At 35.9% G+C, this 16,097-nt stretch overlaps 1 pseudogene; it reads right to left on the bottom strand.

Annotated features, from left to right (window-relative positions):
* Positions 1-444: 444 nt before the first annotated feature.
* Positions 445-843, bottom strand: LOC112611670 (annotated as a pseudogene).
* Between the last annotated feature and the right edge of the window lie 15,254 nt (positions 844-16,097).

Raw genomic sequence — 16,097 nt, 5'->3', positions numbered from 1 at the left:
GTCCAAGTGTATGTGTCAGGGGAGGGGAGGTTGCCAGGACTCTAGGAGCTGCAGACGTAGGAGAACCTCCACTGCAGGCCCCAGGAGCCAAGTGAGGAGGCAGCCACTGTGGAGGATAAGCTTCATTGCCAGGCCCCACCCACTCTTCCCTCCCTCTTTCTTTCCCTCCTAGCACTCTGGTCTCCTAGGAGAGGAGGAGCAGCTCATACCACTTCTCCCCAGGGTTCTGGGCTCTCAGGGTGCAGCCTGGCACGTGCAGGGCTGGGGAGGCCACAGCTCTGAGGACACCTGACAAACGGTGAGACCAGGAAAGAGGAAAGGCCTTAGGAGAGAGCACTGTGACTTGAAAGTGGCTCTGAGAGTTCAGTGGCAGCAGCCACCACAGTGCCTACCTGCGTGGGAGTGCTGGCTGTCCCCAAACTTGGTCCTCCGGCTCAGGATCTCCTAGGAGCAATCCTCCCCACAGCAACCGGATATCCTGGGGGAAGAGTCATCAATTTCAAACGGCAGCGCTTCTCTGAAGAACTGGTAGGCGCCATGATGGTATTTGAATACTGTTAGCATAAACTCCTTCATCTGTGTGCTGTTGGCCATGAGCTGCAGAGTCTGCATGAGGAACTTCCCCAGGCCTTTCCGCCGCACCTTGCTTTCCAACTGCACTTCACAGATGGTTTGCATATTCGTTTTGGTCAGGTCGAAGGCCCAATCCAGGGTGGCTGGCTCCCGTCCAGACACTCGCTTACATTCAATGGAGACATTCAACCCGTTTCTGTCGTGTTTCTTGAACACTGGGAAAGCCTCCAGAGGGTCTCCGAGCCTGTTGGCAGCATCCACAGCATCCATGGCTGCTCGCTCCTCCAGTCGCTTCTGCAGCTTCTCCTTGGCTTGGCTTGACTTTCTCCCCAGAGCGGCGGAGGCGGCGACCCTCAACTCCTTCCCACGCTGGCCGGCAGGGGGGCGGCAATGGCGGCGGCGGCCGAGCGGCGGTCTGCATGTATGTTTTAAAAATACTATTATATTTTGCTAAGCAATCTCTAAACACACATATAGAAAACTAATTTATGTGTTCTGTGAAATTATCCCCCAAAACGACAGTACAAGATGTTAATACTTAATTGGGTCAGGATTATCTCTACCAAATTATCGATGTGCGTGGATGAACGCCAATACACTATTTTTATAAATTTATAAGAATGAAAATTGTATAAAATGTATAATAATAACAAGTTTTATTTTTCTTCTTGTTTAGACCCTTCATTGCCCTAACAAACACAGTATTTTGTATGCTTCTAGGTCTGTCCCTGCCTTTTATTTGGACAACACTCATTGTCACAGAAATGTCCTTCATCATCTTTAAACCAATTCCCAAAGAACATCAATTGTCATTTTTCTCTCAAGTTCCAGGAAAAGTGAAGGAAATCAGACTAGATTCTCAGCAGGGGAGTACATCATTTTTCAGCTGGTTCATACCAATCTCTTGCCAAATGTTTCACCCAGCTTTCATATGTACACAGAACCTAGTTTAATAGAAGAAATGATACAAACAATGAGGTGAAATGCTATTTATAAAATAGTCTTCTATTCACTGTCTAGAAAATAGAGCTCCAATTGGAAGTTTAAAAATGGGGTATTACCTCTGCTGCTTACATTGCTGAACAATAATAAGTTTTTATACTGGAAGATAAGTCCAGAACAACTGAGAATCACTCTTTCTATATAAAACGTTTAAAGAGCAAAATGTGCAGAAGATACAGGGAGAAATTAAGCCTGATTATATCCTCTGAAATGAAAAGGGGAAAATGTTCTAAATCCTAAACAAAGAGAGTATGTGGTCAGATAAGTTTAACTGCTGCCAAAAACAATTTAATCAGCCATTCTTTCTAAGATGTCTGTATGACTTCTGAGAAACAGAGTACTTTTGAACAAAGATGAAATCGCCTCCACTGTGAGTGGTACCAGCTAGTCATATCCTGATGTGTCATAGAGGACAGACAGGGACTTAAACCCAATACAAAAGGAAGAACATGAAGAAAAAAAAATAAAGGAAGCATTGATGATCAAACAGTTAATTGTTCACAGCAGCGATTATTTTTAAAAATCCCCTTCTACATCTAAGCAATAGAATGACCCCGAACAATATGCAACAAAACACTGCAGAAAATTGTTTACCTTGAAACAAAAACGAAGATCATTCATTTCAAAGCAAAACTGCAGTGCACAGCATTCTATGGTAAAACTCAAATAACCATGTAAGCATTAAAGAACAACTCCTTTGTACAATAGAAGGGGAAAATATTAGCTAGAGAGTTCTACTTCTGGCCTACTAAGTCTAAGCATGTATTAAAGGCAGGAGAACTCTGAGGAAAGAAAAATTAAAAAGCAGAGACCAGCAATATTTGACACGAGCTAAATTCTTTAATCCAGTTCCTGTAAGATCCCATTTAGATTTCCACATGAGACATAAACAGCCATGGAAATAGTTTTCAAAAATCATTAGGTCTACAAAATGTATGTACAGCTAGCAAAATTTGCATTAACCAAGTTCACATGTAACAATTCACATTTATTCGTTCATCCTGCCTAACCAATTCTAACTTTTGTAGTTTCCCTCAGAGTGAAAGAACATTCAAATATAGTTTACATTCCTGTGCACAAGAAATTAAGAATGTCTTGCTAGGTTAGTGCACACAAAATATTAAAAGTACATTATGTACTTTTAACATATAAGTATATACATGTATATATAAGTACATACATGTATATACATGTGTATACAAATGTGCCCATCTATCTACCAACTAATGTATCAGAATTTGTATTTAAATGCAGTGTGAAATATTGCATACATATACAAAATGTGTATAACTATGTCTATATATGGTTACATATGAATATGTATTAATTTGTATGTGTGTGCAGTCAGTATGAGTATTTGTGTATACAGTTATGAATCTATTTATATCTATGTGTCTATGTATCTATCTATCCATCATCTATCTATCTATCTATCATCTATGGAGAGAGGAGTCCATGCCCACTGAATAAGACAAATATGTTTGCTTCTTTAGGTAATACGTTCATCACAATTCTATGTAGACACTGAGGTTGTCATCATGGCATCATAAACATTTAGTTAATTGATGACTTGCAGCTATAGATGTTTATTCCCCTGCTTCCTGATTGATTATAGATTGTAAAGAAAAGTGTGCTTTATTTATGGGTGAGCTCTTCAAACATGAGACAATGAAAAATTCTGAGACAAATTAGAAATAAAAATAATAAAACAGCATTTTTTAACTAGCCTCAGTTAATTTTTATGGATCAATTTTCCTTCTCACTCCACTGTAAACAGATACGGATATCTCCATGAAGAAAAGTAACCTTTATCCAGATAGATAGTTATCTGTTACCTTGAGAGGTAATAAGGTCAATTTCATTTATGCCATAAATTGTAATTTAAAATTATGTAAGTGGAAAGGAAATAAAGTGATGAGTATAATCTCAAAGGAATTATATAGCAATAAAAATTAACTGTTGATGGATAAGGCAAAACATATAATCTTCAGATTACCTAGGTACACTTAGCATGTTAAAGTAATAATTTTGAGAGGCAGATGTTAAGACAAATATTAACCAACTGGGCATTGCTGGATTGAGAGAGGAAATCAAAAGTTTCTTTAAAACGTTTGTTGAGGATATTCAAAACATCACTATGAATATATAAAGCAACTAATTCTGACCAAGAATAATGTCTAGCATTCAAGGACTTACTTACGTTGGGCTGGCTAACATTATAAATATCTTAAATGTTAACTCATTTAATTTTCACGAGAATCTTGTGAAATGGATATTATGTTTAAACCAATTTCAAAAATAAGAGCATTATGTCACATGGATATATATATATGTGTGTATGTATATATATATATCATCTACTTTTTTAGGTAATTAGCTATTGTGTACAATATTTAATTTCAATGTTTGTTTTCCCCTAACATTAATATATACATACACATACACACATACATACGTATACACACCTACATGCACCAAATCCAGATATTTTCCTGGGTAAGAAATTCATCGTCCTTACTAAGATAATAAAATGTTTCCTTAGTCTCTCGTGAAATTTTTAATGAATGTGCTATTATACTAGGGCTTCATGTTTTATAACTCTCCATCTAATTCTGGAAACTGTCTCTGAACTTATTCTGGATGCATTTAGAATGTACAATTTTATGAGTTTTGACCCATATGTACATATCTATGAAACTATCATTATCATTAAGATAATAAACATATCAATACCCTTAAAGTTTCCTGATGTTCATCATCCCCAAATGTTTTCTCATGTTCTTTGTAGTTTCTCCCTCCCAATCCTCCTTGCCCACTTCTGCACAGCCAGCTACTGTTTACTTTCTGTCACAAAGTCATTAGTCTTGGTTACTTTTTGGTGTTCCAACAGCTGTATAGTGATATCTCATGGGGGGTTTAATTTTGTATTTCCCAAATGACAGATGATATTGTGCATTGCTTCATATGCACACATTTTCTCCCGTTCTTCACTCTGATGATAGTTTCTTTTGCTGTGCAGAAGCTCTTTAGTTTAATTAAATAAAATTTTTTGTTTTCTCTTTTTCAGTTTTTATATTCTTGATGCAGAATTTTTTTAATACACTGGTTGCAAGTCTTTTATCAGGTAAGTAATTCATTATTATGTATGATATTTTATTTTATTTTAATGTCCGATTCTTTGTACCCAACATGAATTCCTTTTTTTTTTCTTTTTGCGTATTTATCATGTATCTTGCAATCTTGCTAAATTGACTCATTAGTTCTAGTAGCACTTTAGTGAATTCCATGTGATTCTCCACAAAAACAATTTTCCTATCTGCAAGTAAACCACCATGGCACACGTATACTTATATAACACATCTGCATGTTCTGTACATGTATCTCAGAACTTAAAGTAAAATTTAAAAAAAAAAAAAACCTAAGCTTCTTTTTTTATATAAATGTATTTTGTTTACTTTTCTTATGTTATTGCACTAACTAGAAGCTCTGGTACAAGGTGGAAAACAAGTAGAGAGAATAAACATACTTTATTGCTAATCTTAAAAGGAACGCAATTAGTTTCTTCTCATTAAGTATGAATTTAGTAGATGTCCTTTACAAGCTTGAGAAACTTTCCTTGTATTCTTAGTTTGCTAAAAGTGTTTTTGTTTTTGTTTTCTAAGTCTTGAGGGTTTTTTTAATTTTAATTTTGTTTTGGTAAAATGCATTTGCATGTCTGTTGAGATGATCATATGGTTTTTAAATTTGATAATGTAGTAAATGACATTGATTTATTATGAAATGATAAACCGAACTTGCATCTCTGGTGTAAACGCCACTTTGTCTTGATGTATTATCTTTTTTTATATATTGCCGAATTTTATTAGCAAAAATTTTGCTAAGACTTTTTGCATCTATGTTTATGAGGAGTATTGATATATGCATTTTCTTTCTTGAAATATCTCCATGTAATTTTTGTATTAGTAATAGTATTAGTAATAGAATATTTATTTCTTTTCAAGTTTTGGGGGAAAATATGGATAGAACATACATTGTTTATATAAAGGTCACTGGTGAAAATATTTGAACCAAGACTGTTGTTTTGTTTTTAAAAAAATGTTAACTACAAATTATATATTTCTTATAGATATAAAGCTTTTCAAGTTTTAATTTCTTGTAGAGTGAGGGATTGTGGTTTGTACCTTTTTAAAAATGTCTTCATTTTACCTCTCTCTATATATGTATATATACATATTTATTTGAATACGTGTTTTCATGATACTCCTGTATTATACTTTTTAATGTCTGTAAAATATGTAATATCATTTCTCTCATTCTTGGTATTTATCATTTATATTTTTACTTTGTTTCTTGATCAGACTGGCTAAATCAATATTATCTATCTTCTCACAGAACCTGGTTTTGGTTTTCTTTAATTTATTTGTATATATGTTTTGTTTTCAATTTTATTAAATTTCACTCTAATATTTATCAATTTTTTTCTATTGTATAATTGATTTCATTTGCTCTTCATTTTGTTGTTTATAAGGTAGAAACTAAAATCATTTTCCTCTTTTTAATAGGTGTTTAGTGCTGTAAATTTCTTAAGTGTAGCTTTACCTGCATACAGAAATTTTGTAGGTTGTGTTATGAGTTTTATTCCATTCAAAATTATTTCTAACTTTCCTTCGAGTTCTAATTTGACTCACAGATTATGAACAAAAGTGTTATTAAATTTTCAAGTATTTGGGAATTTTCCTGAGATTTTCTGTTGTTGATTTCTAATTTAATTTTCTTTTATTATAAGAGAATTTCTTTAGTATGATCTGAATTTTTGAAATTCTATTGGGACTCATTTTATAGTCCTAAATATGGTCTATTTAGTAAATGGATTTTTTTTTTTTTAAAGAACCTAAATGGGTGTGCATTTTGCTCTTGTTGGATGAAGTATTCTGTAATATCCATCAGGACAAATTATTTTATAGTGTCATTCATGTCTCTTACATACTTGTCCATTATCTTTTTATTTCTCCTCTCAGTTACTCAGAGGAAGATAATAACATCTCCGACTTTATTGGTAGATTTGTCTGTTCTCCTTGCCATTCTATGAGATTTTGCTTCGTATATTTTAAAGCTCTGCTATTTGGTACATAAACACTTAGGATTTTTATGACCTTTCATAAAAATTACTTTTTTAACTCTGAAATATTCTTTATTCTAAAGTGTACATTCTCTGATATCAAAATAGTAACTACAATATTCCTTTTAGTATTGGCATAGTATTTTTTGTTTTTCTGACTTTTCATCTATTTGTGTATTTATATTTAAACTGGATATATTGTATAATTTATATAGAGTTGTATCTTGCATTTCTATCCAATCCAACAATCTCTGCATTTTAATTGGATGTTCAGAACATTAACATTTAATGATTATTGCTATTATTGGGTTTAAATCTACCATCTTTCTATTTTTTATTTAAAGTCGATTTTACTTTATTTCTTATATTAACCTTTAAATCAATGTTTTATTACACAGTTGATGCAAGTTTATTGTAGAAATATAAGAAAATTGAAACCAATATTTTTTACCTAAATTTTTCTGGATTTGAGAAAAGTCTGATCTATATATATGATAGTCTTTGAGTGCAGTGCTACAGGAGACAAAAAAGACATCATTGATCAACCTGATTCTTTTTTTTTTTTTTTTTTTTGAGACGGAGTCTTGCTCTGTCTCCCAGGCTGGAGTGCAGTGGCCGGATCTCAGCTCACTGCAAGCTCCGCCTCCTGGGCTTACGCCATTCTCCTGCCTCAGCCTCCCGAGTAGCTGGGACTATAGGCGCCCGCCACCTCACCCGGCTAGGTTTTTTTTGTATTTTGTAGTAGAGACGGGGTTTCACCGTGTTAGCCAGGATGGTCTCGATCTTCTGACCTCGTGATCCGCCCGTCTCGGCCTCTCAAAGTGCTGGGATTACAGGCTTGAGCCACCGCGCCTGGCAACCTGATTCTTTTACATTCTGTTTTGTGATATATAACAGAAAATCCATGGCACTTTCCCTGGGTGGACTTTTTCATTAGAAATAAGAAAAAAATGCTAAATCATTATGGATGGATTCTTCAGTTTAATTAACTACAATGAACCAAGGTTTTTATGTAAGCTATCATAATTAGATTTTGCTGTCAAATTTTGAGAACCTGGAGAAAAGAAAATATATTTTTATTTGAAGAAGTCTCCTTTCTGAAGTCTAAAAGTAATACTTTCCAGTTATGGAGAATTAACTATGTACCAGACATTGTGCTAAGTATTTCATACATATTTTATTTAATCTTCATAAGTAGCTCAAGGTAAGTATTACCCACTCTTTAACAAAAAGGAAAATTAATACAGAAAGATGAACTTGTTCCATATCACAAATCTTTTCCTCTTAACCCTAGGCTAGATGTTTCCTCTTCTTTTTCCTTTGTGTTACTCTCTTTTTCCAGTATGAGCATGGTTCCACCTCATCTAAATTAGAATAGGCATTTCTTCAAATTTCAGTGCAAAATAGCTGATATGAAAATAAGTCTACTTCCTGAACACCTGAACATCACCATTGAAATATCCCATAGTTGAGGGGCTCATAGTGGCAGGGAAATAGATGAAGTGCTTCATCTCTGTTCTAACTGAGGCTGAGCCAGTATATTGTTCTGCTTCTGAAGATTATTTATTGTACCTCTCTGGCTAGACAGTCTGTGATATGTCCATACAATGAATCCCCTTTACTTGTCTTCATTTCCACCTACTCCCCAGTGCAATTCTACTCAACTTTATGAATTTCTACGTAACTGTTCTTCATTTAATACCTCTTCACAGGTCTACATCTTAAAAGAGGGCACATACACCCTTTCATTTCCACACTGCTATGTATGAAGTCTTTCTTCCAAATCTTGTTTAAGTCTTGCAGATAATATTGGCTCACTTATTTTTAACAGCTCTATTGAGACATAATTGATATGCAACAAACTTTACATATTTAATGTATATGATTTCATGGGTGTGTACCCATGAAACCGTCATTGCAATCAAGGTAATAGACATGTGCTTTATTTCCAGTAGTAAACTTGTATCCCCTACCTATTTTTTTAATAGTAAGAACTTTATATGAGATATACTCTCTTAACAAGAGTGCACAATGGAATATGGTTAACTCTGAGTACTATGTTGTACAGCAGATCTCTAAAACTTACTCTTCATGTATAATTAAAATTTTTGATTTTTTCTTTTTGGTCTTAAGTATTTCTTTGTTCCCTTTTCCCATGACTGGATTGCGTATTAATTATTATTTAATTTTATCACCTTTGTTGACTCATTAACCATTATTCACGTTTAGTTGTTCTGTAGGATTTATTGTGCATATCTGTAACTTATCTGAATGGATATTAAATTGATATTGTGTTACTTTACATATGCATAACAACTTCCGTTTTTCTCTTCCCAGCCTTTGTGCTATTGCTATCTTCTTATTTCCACTTGCTCTACAATACATTGCTCTTATTTTTCCTTAAAACATTGAATTATGTCTTCAAAATATTTAAATAATAAGAAAAAAATCTCTATATTTATTAAGGTAGTTATCATACCTATTGCTCTTCCTTCCTTTACATCTTGGTTTCCATTCACTGTTACTCTCCTTCTGTTTAAAGGACTTACTTTTTTTTTTTTTTTTTTTTTTTTTGAGACGGAGTCTCGCTCTGTCTCCCAGGCTGGAGTGCAGTGGCTGGATTTCAGCTCACTGCAAGCTCCGCCTCCCGGGTCCACGCCATTCTCCTGCCTCAGCCTCCCGAGTAGCTGGGACTACAGGCGCCCGCCACCTCACCCGGCTAGTTTTTTTTGTATTTTGTAGTAGAGACGGGGTTTCACCGTGTTAGCCAGGATGGTCTCGATCTTCTGACCTCGTGATCCACCCGTCTCGGCCTCCCAAAGTGTAAAGGACTTACTTTAACATTTTTTTTGCAAATCTGTGATAAATTCTTTTACCTTTTTTATTTCTGAAAATGTCTTTATTTCACTTTATTGTTTGAAAGATATTTTTGATGGGTAAAGTATTCTAAGTTGATTTTTTATTTCTTTCAATACTTTAAAAAATGTGCTTCACATCCTACTTACATTACCTCCAAAAAGAAATCTGTTGTCATTCTTATATCTGTTCCTATTTATGTGATATCTGTTTTTTTTTCTCTCTGCCTGTTTTAAAGATTTTCCTTACATTCTTTGTTGCTGGCTTCCATAGTTTTATTATTATATGCCTTGTATAATATTCTCCATGTTTCTTGAGCTTGCAGTTAAGTGATTCATTTGCATTCTTTGATCTGTAGATATTCACTTTCATCAAACTTAGAAAATTGTGAACTACTATTTTTTACAAATAATTTTTTTCTACCTATTCTTATTTCTCCAGGACTTTACACATATATTTAGCTTTTTCACAGTTCATTTATGCTTTTTTATGTCTTTTGTTTAATTCTTTGTGTGTATGTGTGTTACATTGTGGATTGATTCTGTTGCTGTCTTCAAGTTATCAATTTTTCTTCTGAAATTTATAATCTGCCATTAATGTCATCCAGTAAATTTTTTCCACCCCAGGTATCAGAAATTCAATCTCTAGAAATCTGATTTGAGACACTTTTATATTTCCATGTCTCCATTTAATATGTCCAATATATGTTCGAGATTTTTGAACATAGGAAACACACATATAACATCCTTTTAAATATTTCTTTTTGCATGGCTGGTAATTTTTTAATTAGATCCAAACCATTATACATTTTGCTATTGAACAATCTCTCCTGCAATGGAACTGCCACCATGATCAATAAATGAGCATATATTTGTACTTTCCATATTTCCTCTAAAAGCAGATTTTGTTCATTTCTTTGTTTATTTTCATTTACCCCACTTAACACAAAATTATTTCATGTGAGCGTACTTGATTAACGTCTTGAGGAAACAGAAAGGCATTATATTACAGCACTGCCCAGCAAACATTTTAAAAAATTGAATTATAACTGGTCATAAATATCTGTAACTCATTCTAGCTTCTGAAAATTCTTCACAGGTAGCTATTTCAGAACAATTGCTCAGATCCTCTTCCCATCTCCCATCTGACTGTACCCACACACAAATTCTGTTAATTTCTCACACAGAATAGTCCAGCTCCAACTCACTCTTTCTCTTCAGCCTCATATTTTTGTCTACATAGCTTTATTAAGTGTACTTCTATTCCTGAATACAGATTCCTGAAATGGATTCTGTAATTAGCTTTTATCTAATATTTATCTTATAGAACAAAGGAAGGAGGACAGCAAGAGAGAGAGAGAGAGAGAGGGAAGGAGAAGAGAAAGAGGGGAGGGAAAGATAAAGAAAAGGAAGGAGAAGAAGAAGAAGAGCAGAAAAGGAAGTCTTGAGAAATCAGCCCAGTACAGTATAAACAGTCATTTTAAGGAAATCTCTTCATTTGATTCAATATAAATGCTGTGCTTTCTTGCAAAAGGCATCCAGCTCAAAATGATCTTTTTCACTGATTAAAGCATATTTTGTCTGAAATTGCTATATAAATTGTCATCAGAGTGCCCAGATGCTGAGCTTCTTTCCAAGTTACCCATTGTGTGTGAGTCTTCAGTAGAGGACACTTGATAATAATGCTTTTCCCAAACAACTAATTGCAAAACAAAAAAAGCTGGATCATCTGACCTCTAAGGTCCTTTCCAACCTTGAGATTTTAAAAGGCCGTGATTTCCTTGTGTGTATACAAACCTCACAGAAAATTTAGAAATTTTCTTAGGTCCTATTCCAATTCCTGGAAAAGGCTAAATGCTGAGCTTTTAATGTTTCACTCAAATGGATTTATATGCAAATGTTAGCATAGACGTAGCCTGTCTGTATTTATTGTCTTGATGATTATTATCTATGGGAACTTCTTTAAAATATCATTACCATATTATCTAAAAGAGCCCAAAGTGTGAAGACTCTTTAGATTCAGCATTATCTATGAGTGGGCGTATTTGTTTCATGTGTTTAGAAAATGATCATTCGAAGGCTTAACATAGTTCTTGGAACGCAGTATCTCTCCTTGAATTCACCTTTCAAACATTAAAATAAAGACACTGTTATCTGGTTTTTCTTGCCCTGGTTAGGATTCTACCAGTGCTGCAGTATTTGGGTATGCTACATTTATTTATGTCTTTTCCTGGGGCTTCTTTCACTAACTGTTCATATTTTTCTTCCTTTGTTATTTTATGCCCTGTGGCATAGCTCAGTCAATCAGTTTTTGCAGTCAGGGCTGATGCTGCAGGATTCAAACAAAGGCCCACTAGCAACAAAGAGAAACAATGGCAAAAGCAAGCTGTAGTCTGTATATCACTGGATCAGCTGATCAATCCATGATTGAATTGTTTTTAAATGTATGTCAATTCAAGAACAGGGCTCAGAGATACATATTTGAAGCATGAAAGAAAGGGAGAGGTGTGGTTTCAGAAGGGTTTTCTTCATAACGGTGTTAAGCTGACCTTGCATTTACAGATAGAGGATCAGGGAAAGCTATATGAAAATGTGAGCAGTATGAATAAGTGCTGTTTATAGGATGCTGTTTTAATACCCTTGCTAAAGCTGAACAATAGTAAGAGACAAAGCTCTGAAAAATGCATGCCTTTCCCTGTGATTGATCCTTTTATCTTCCCATTCCTGCAAGATGATAAAAAGCATTTACAGGGCAAACAAGCATTAGTGCCTTTATTTTCCTCAAATATGAGAAATCTTCCTTATTTAGAATTTTGCTATTAAAGCATTCACCATAGGATGCTATTTTTCTCCTAGTTGAAAAATAGAAAAGAATTTAGGACTGTGAAGTGGAAAGCTGACTTCTGTATAGAAGCCTTTTTTTTTATTTGTCATTTGTAATTAATGAACTCATTCTTGGCACAAGCGTGACTGGAACGATGGTAAAAGTAAAATAGACTTTGAAGGAAGTGGGCTTGGTTCTAATATAGATAACATTAGATGAAAATACCCAGGACTGAGTAATAAACAGGGAAAAGTAAGTGTTCAGTGTACACTGATTCCCACCCCTCTTGTTTTTACTTTGCTAGTTCTAGGCTTCTCTATTAAGCCATAATTCCATAATTGCACATTGTATATTGAATGGGAAAAATAGTATCTATTTAATATTGACGTTGTATCAGATAGCGAGCTAAATGCCTGTCACTCAATTCTTGCAGCTATTTCTCCGGATACCCCACCTTCCTTGCTTAAGAAAACTGCATTATGTAATCATTAATAACATGCTCACTGCACTTGGCTCGTAAGTGCCAAAAATTACGAGCCAAAAATGAGGTGTGAAACAGATATGATTAAATCCAAGGATTGTGTTTCTCTACCTCAATGATTCTCTCAATGTTAGGGCAAATCAAAGTTCCTTGGAGAGCTTGTAGAAGACAGGTTGTGAGGCCCCATCCCCAGAGTTTCCATTCAGTAATTTTGTGTGGGACTGGAGAATCTGTATTTCCAACAATGTCCCGGGTGATGTTGATGCTGCTGGATTGAGGACCATACTTTGAGAACCACTGCTCAATACTGAGCTGCTTTTCATCAGAAAGACCCACTTGGGGTATTTTACATTTTACTGTGAACAAGATTTGCAATTCCAGGCTAAATGTTTGAGAATCATTTGAAAGATGAAATACTACATACTGATGAATTAAATTTTATTAAATTCTCATTTTATATGCATCTAGAAATTTGCATGCTATGGGGATTAAAATAATGAATAAAATATAATCCTGGTCTTCCAAGAGCTCATCAACTAGTTGAGATTACAGTCATAGATAAATACTTAAATCTGTCATTAGCAAGGCAAACATCGTAAATGCTTTAGGAGAAGTCTTTTTAAAAATGTACTTTGGGAATATGAGATAGGAAATTCTTTCTTAAAAAAATTGCAAAACATCCTTACATACCACTGGTTTAACACTCATGCCACTTTCTCCTGTCTCTTGCCTTTGGATGAAACTAAATATACTCCATTTACTGTGGCTACCTCTTCAAATCCCACTTACACCTAAGTCACAATGTAAGACTTTCACATCAAACACACTAGTAAAATTGCACTAGGAAAATTCACCACAACCTTTTAATGTTAACACCTAAGACTGTGAAAATACCTCTTATGTTTCCGCGGCATTAGATATGATTGATCCCTGTCTTCCCTGTACTCAACCATCCTCTCCCTTCTCCACTCACCCAAACTTCTCAGCTCACTCCTCTTTGTTGGAACAAAACCACTTTTGCCTCCATCTAGTCTTTATAAATTTTCCCTTGGCTCTCATACCAATCAAGTCACCTTTGATGCTATGGAGGAATGATTTTTATTAAAATGTGAGTCTATTCATGTTACTCTTCTGCCAAAAACATCCACTGAATCTCAGTTGCCTAAAGGCAAACAAGGCTTCTAATCATCTGCTCTGATTCTCCATCTGATTCCTTGCGCCTCTCTCTAGTTTCCCATCTGAAAGCTGCACCTAAGCTCAAATCATACTTGCTAAATGAAAATACCCATAGGCCCTAAAAGGGGCCACACTGTGGTATGTTCTATGCCTTTAATCATTCTTACTTCTCCTTAAGAGTCCCATCCTGGAACTGCTCAATTCCAAGATCTCCTTTCCTATAAAGCTTTCCCTAACAAACTCTGCCACTTGAAGAAATTATGTAACCTTTCTGTTCTGCCATCAGTACAATGAGGATGATAGTACTGACCTTATAGAATTCTTATGCTCGGGACCTAACAGTGTCTGGCAGAACATGTCACCCACAAATGGTGGCTACTGTCGTGGGACTCTGTTTCACCAGTCTTCTGTCCTGTGGTGGAGAATCTTCAGGTATTCTATCTTCTCTCCATGTAAGACTGGAAGATTACCCATCTCTAGCAACTCATATCTGTTTTGCGGGACATTATAGACAGGGCCAACTACATAATTTGTAGGGTCTAGTGCACAGCAAAAAGGCAGGACTCTGAGAGGGGCAGGAAAATCAATATATCTCTTCATGGCAGGACTACTTCAACGTACAGATAATTGAAGACCCTCAAGAGATTGCAACCTCTGCCCTGGGGACACTCGTCACCCTGGATCATGGCTAGGTGAGAGCCAAACCCTTGTGGCAGCACAAGGCTAGAAGGATTGGCCACTTTCTTGCCCTACCATCAAGAGGCCAGTGGCAGTGCAACCCTGACCTTTTCACTCTCTGTTTGCCAATGCCCAGCCTCCTCCAAGTGTGGAGGACTACGATGGAAGGTAGGCCTCCCCCCATACCGTTGTGTCAAGAGAGAAGTTTGGGGAAGAGTAGCCTGGGTCGAGTGAGCATGAGGGGCTGTGAAGCAGGTCTCAGAGAACCTTTTCCCAGGGAGGAGATAGGAGGCAACATGTCTGGTGAGCTTAAGCTCCAAGTGCCCTGAGCATGCTCCCTTGTCTTACCAAAATTCATGTCCAAAACACAAACTTAAAAATAAAATTATTAAGAATTTTCAAAGGGCACTACAAGCATGTGACCCTTCTGAGCGCAGGCCTCCATATACTGCGCTGCTTCAGTGCCCATGAAGAATGCCCTGAGCATGTGTATCCATGACTGATTAAGAGGTGTGGCTCACTCCATGGACCACACTGGACTGAATCCTGAGAAACACGAGGCTAGTGCTTCTGCTCAATGATGAATGACCAACATGCTGGCATCTGTGAATTCTGACCTCCACACTCTCCCTAAAAACCAGATGATAAACAATCTCATTGCAGAGAGGAAAGTCATGTAAGATACCAGTTTAGACAGTCAAACCAGCTCCTCGGAAAGGTGGGGTGTGCAGGCCTTGGCTGTTTTCCTTTGTGGCTCCCCAGCTCTGGGTGTAAAAATTATCACTCAATCTAGAGTCTGGCAGCCTCCAGCTGCTCGTTTAGATTCTTTGTATATCCATATAAAATTTTTCAGTTTTCTTTAGGCGTAATTAACAAATGATAATTGTATATTTTTAAGGTATATAAAGTGATGTTTTGATATAACCTTTATGTGGTGAAATGATTACCACAATCAAGCTAATAGACATATCCGTCACCTCATTTGTTTACCTTTCTCTATGTGTGTGTGTGTGTGTGTGTGTGTCTAGTGAGAACATTTAAGATTATTATTATTATTAATATATATATATTTTTGAGACAGAGTCTCACTCTGTCCCCCAGGCTGGAGTGCAGTGGCGTGAGCTCGGCTCACTGCAAGTTCAGCCTCAAGGGTTCACACCATTCTCCTGCCTCAGCCTGCCGAGTATCTGGGACTACTCCACCATCATGCCCAGCTAATTTTTTGTATTTTTAGTAGAGACAGGGTTTCACCATGTTAACCAGGATGGTCTAGATCTCCTGACCTTGTGATCCATCCACCTCAGCCTCCCAAAGTGCTGGGATTACAGGTGTGAGCCCCAACACCCGGCCCACTTAAGATTATTTTCTTAGAAAATTTCAAGTACCTAA

This window comes from Theropithecus gelada, chromosome 18 (genome assembly GCF_003255815.1).
Source record: "Theropithecus gelada isolate Dixy chromosome 18, Tgel_1.0, whole genome shotgun sequence".
In the NCBI taxonomy this organism is placed as follows: Eukaryota; Metazoa; Chordata; class Mammalia; order Primates; family Cercopithecidae; genus Theropithecus; species Theropithecus gelada.
The sequence above is the reverse complement of the archived record's forward strand: the minus strand, read 5'-3'. Positions and strand labels throughout refer to the sequence as shown.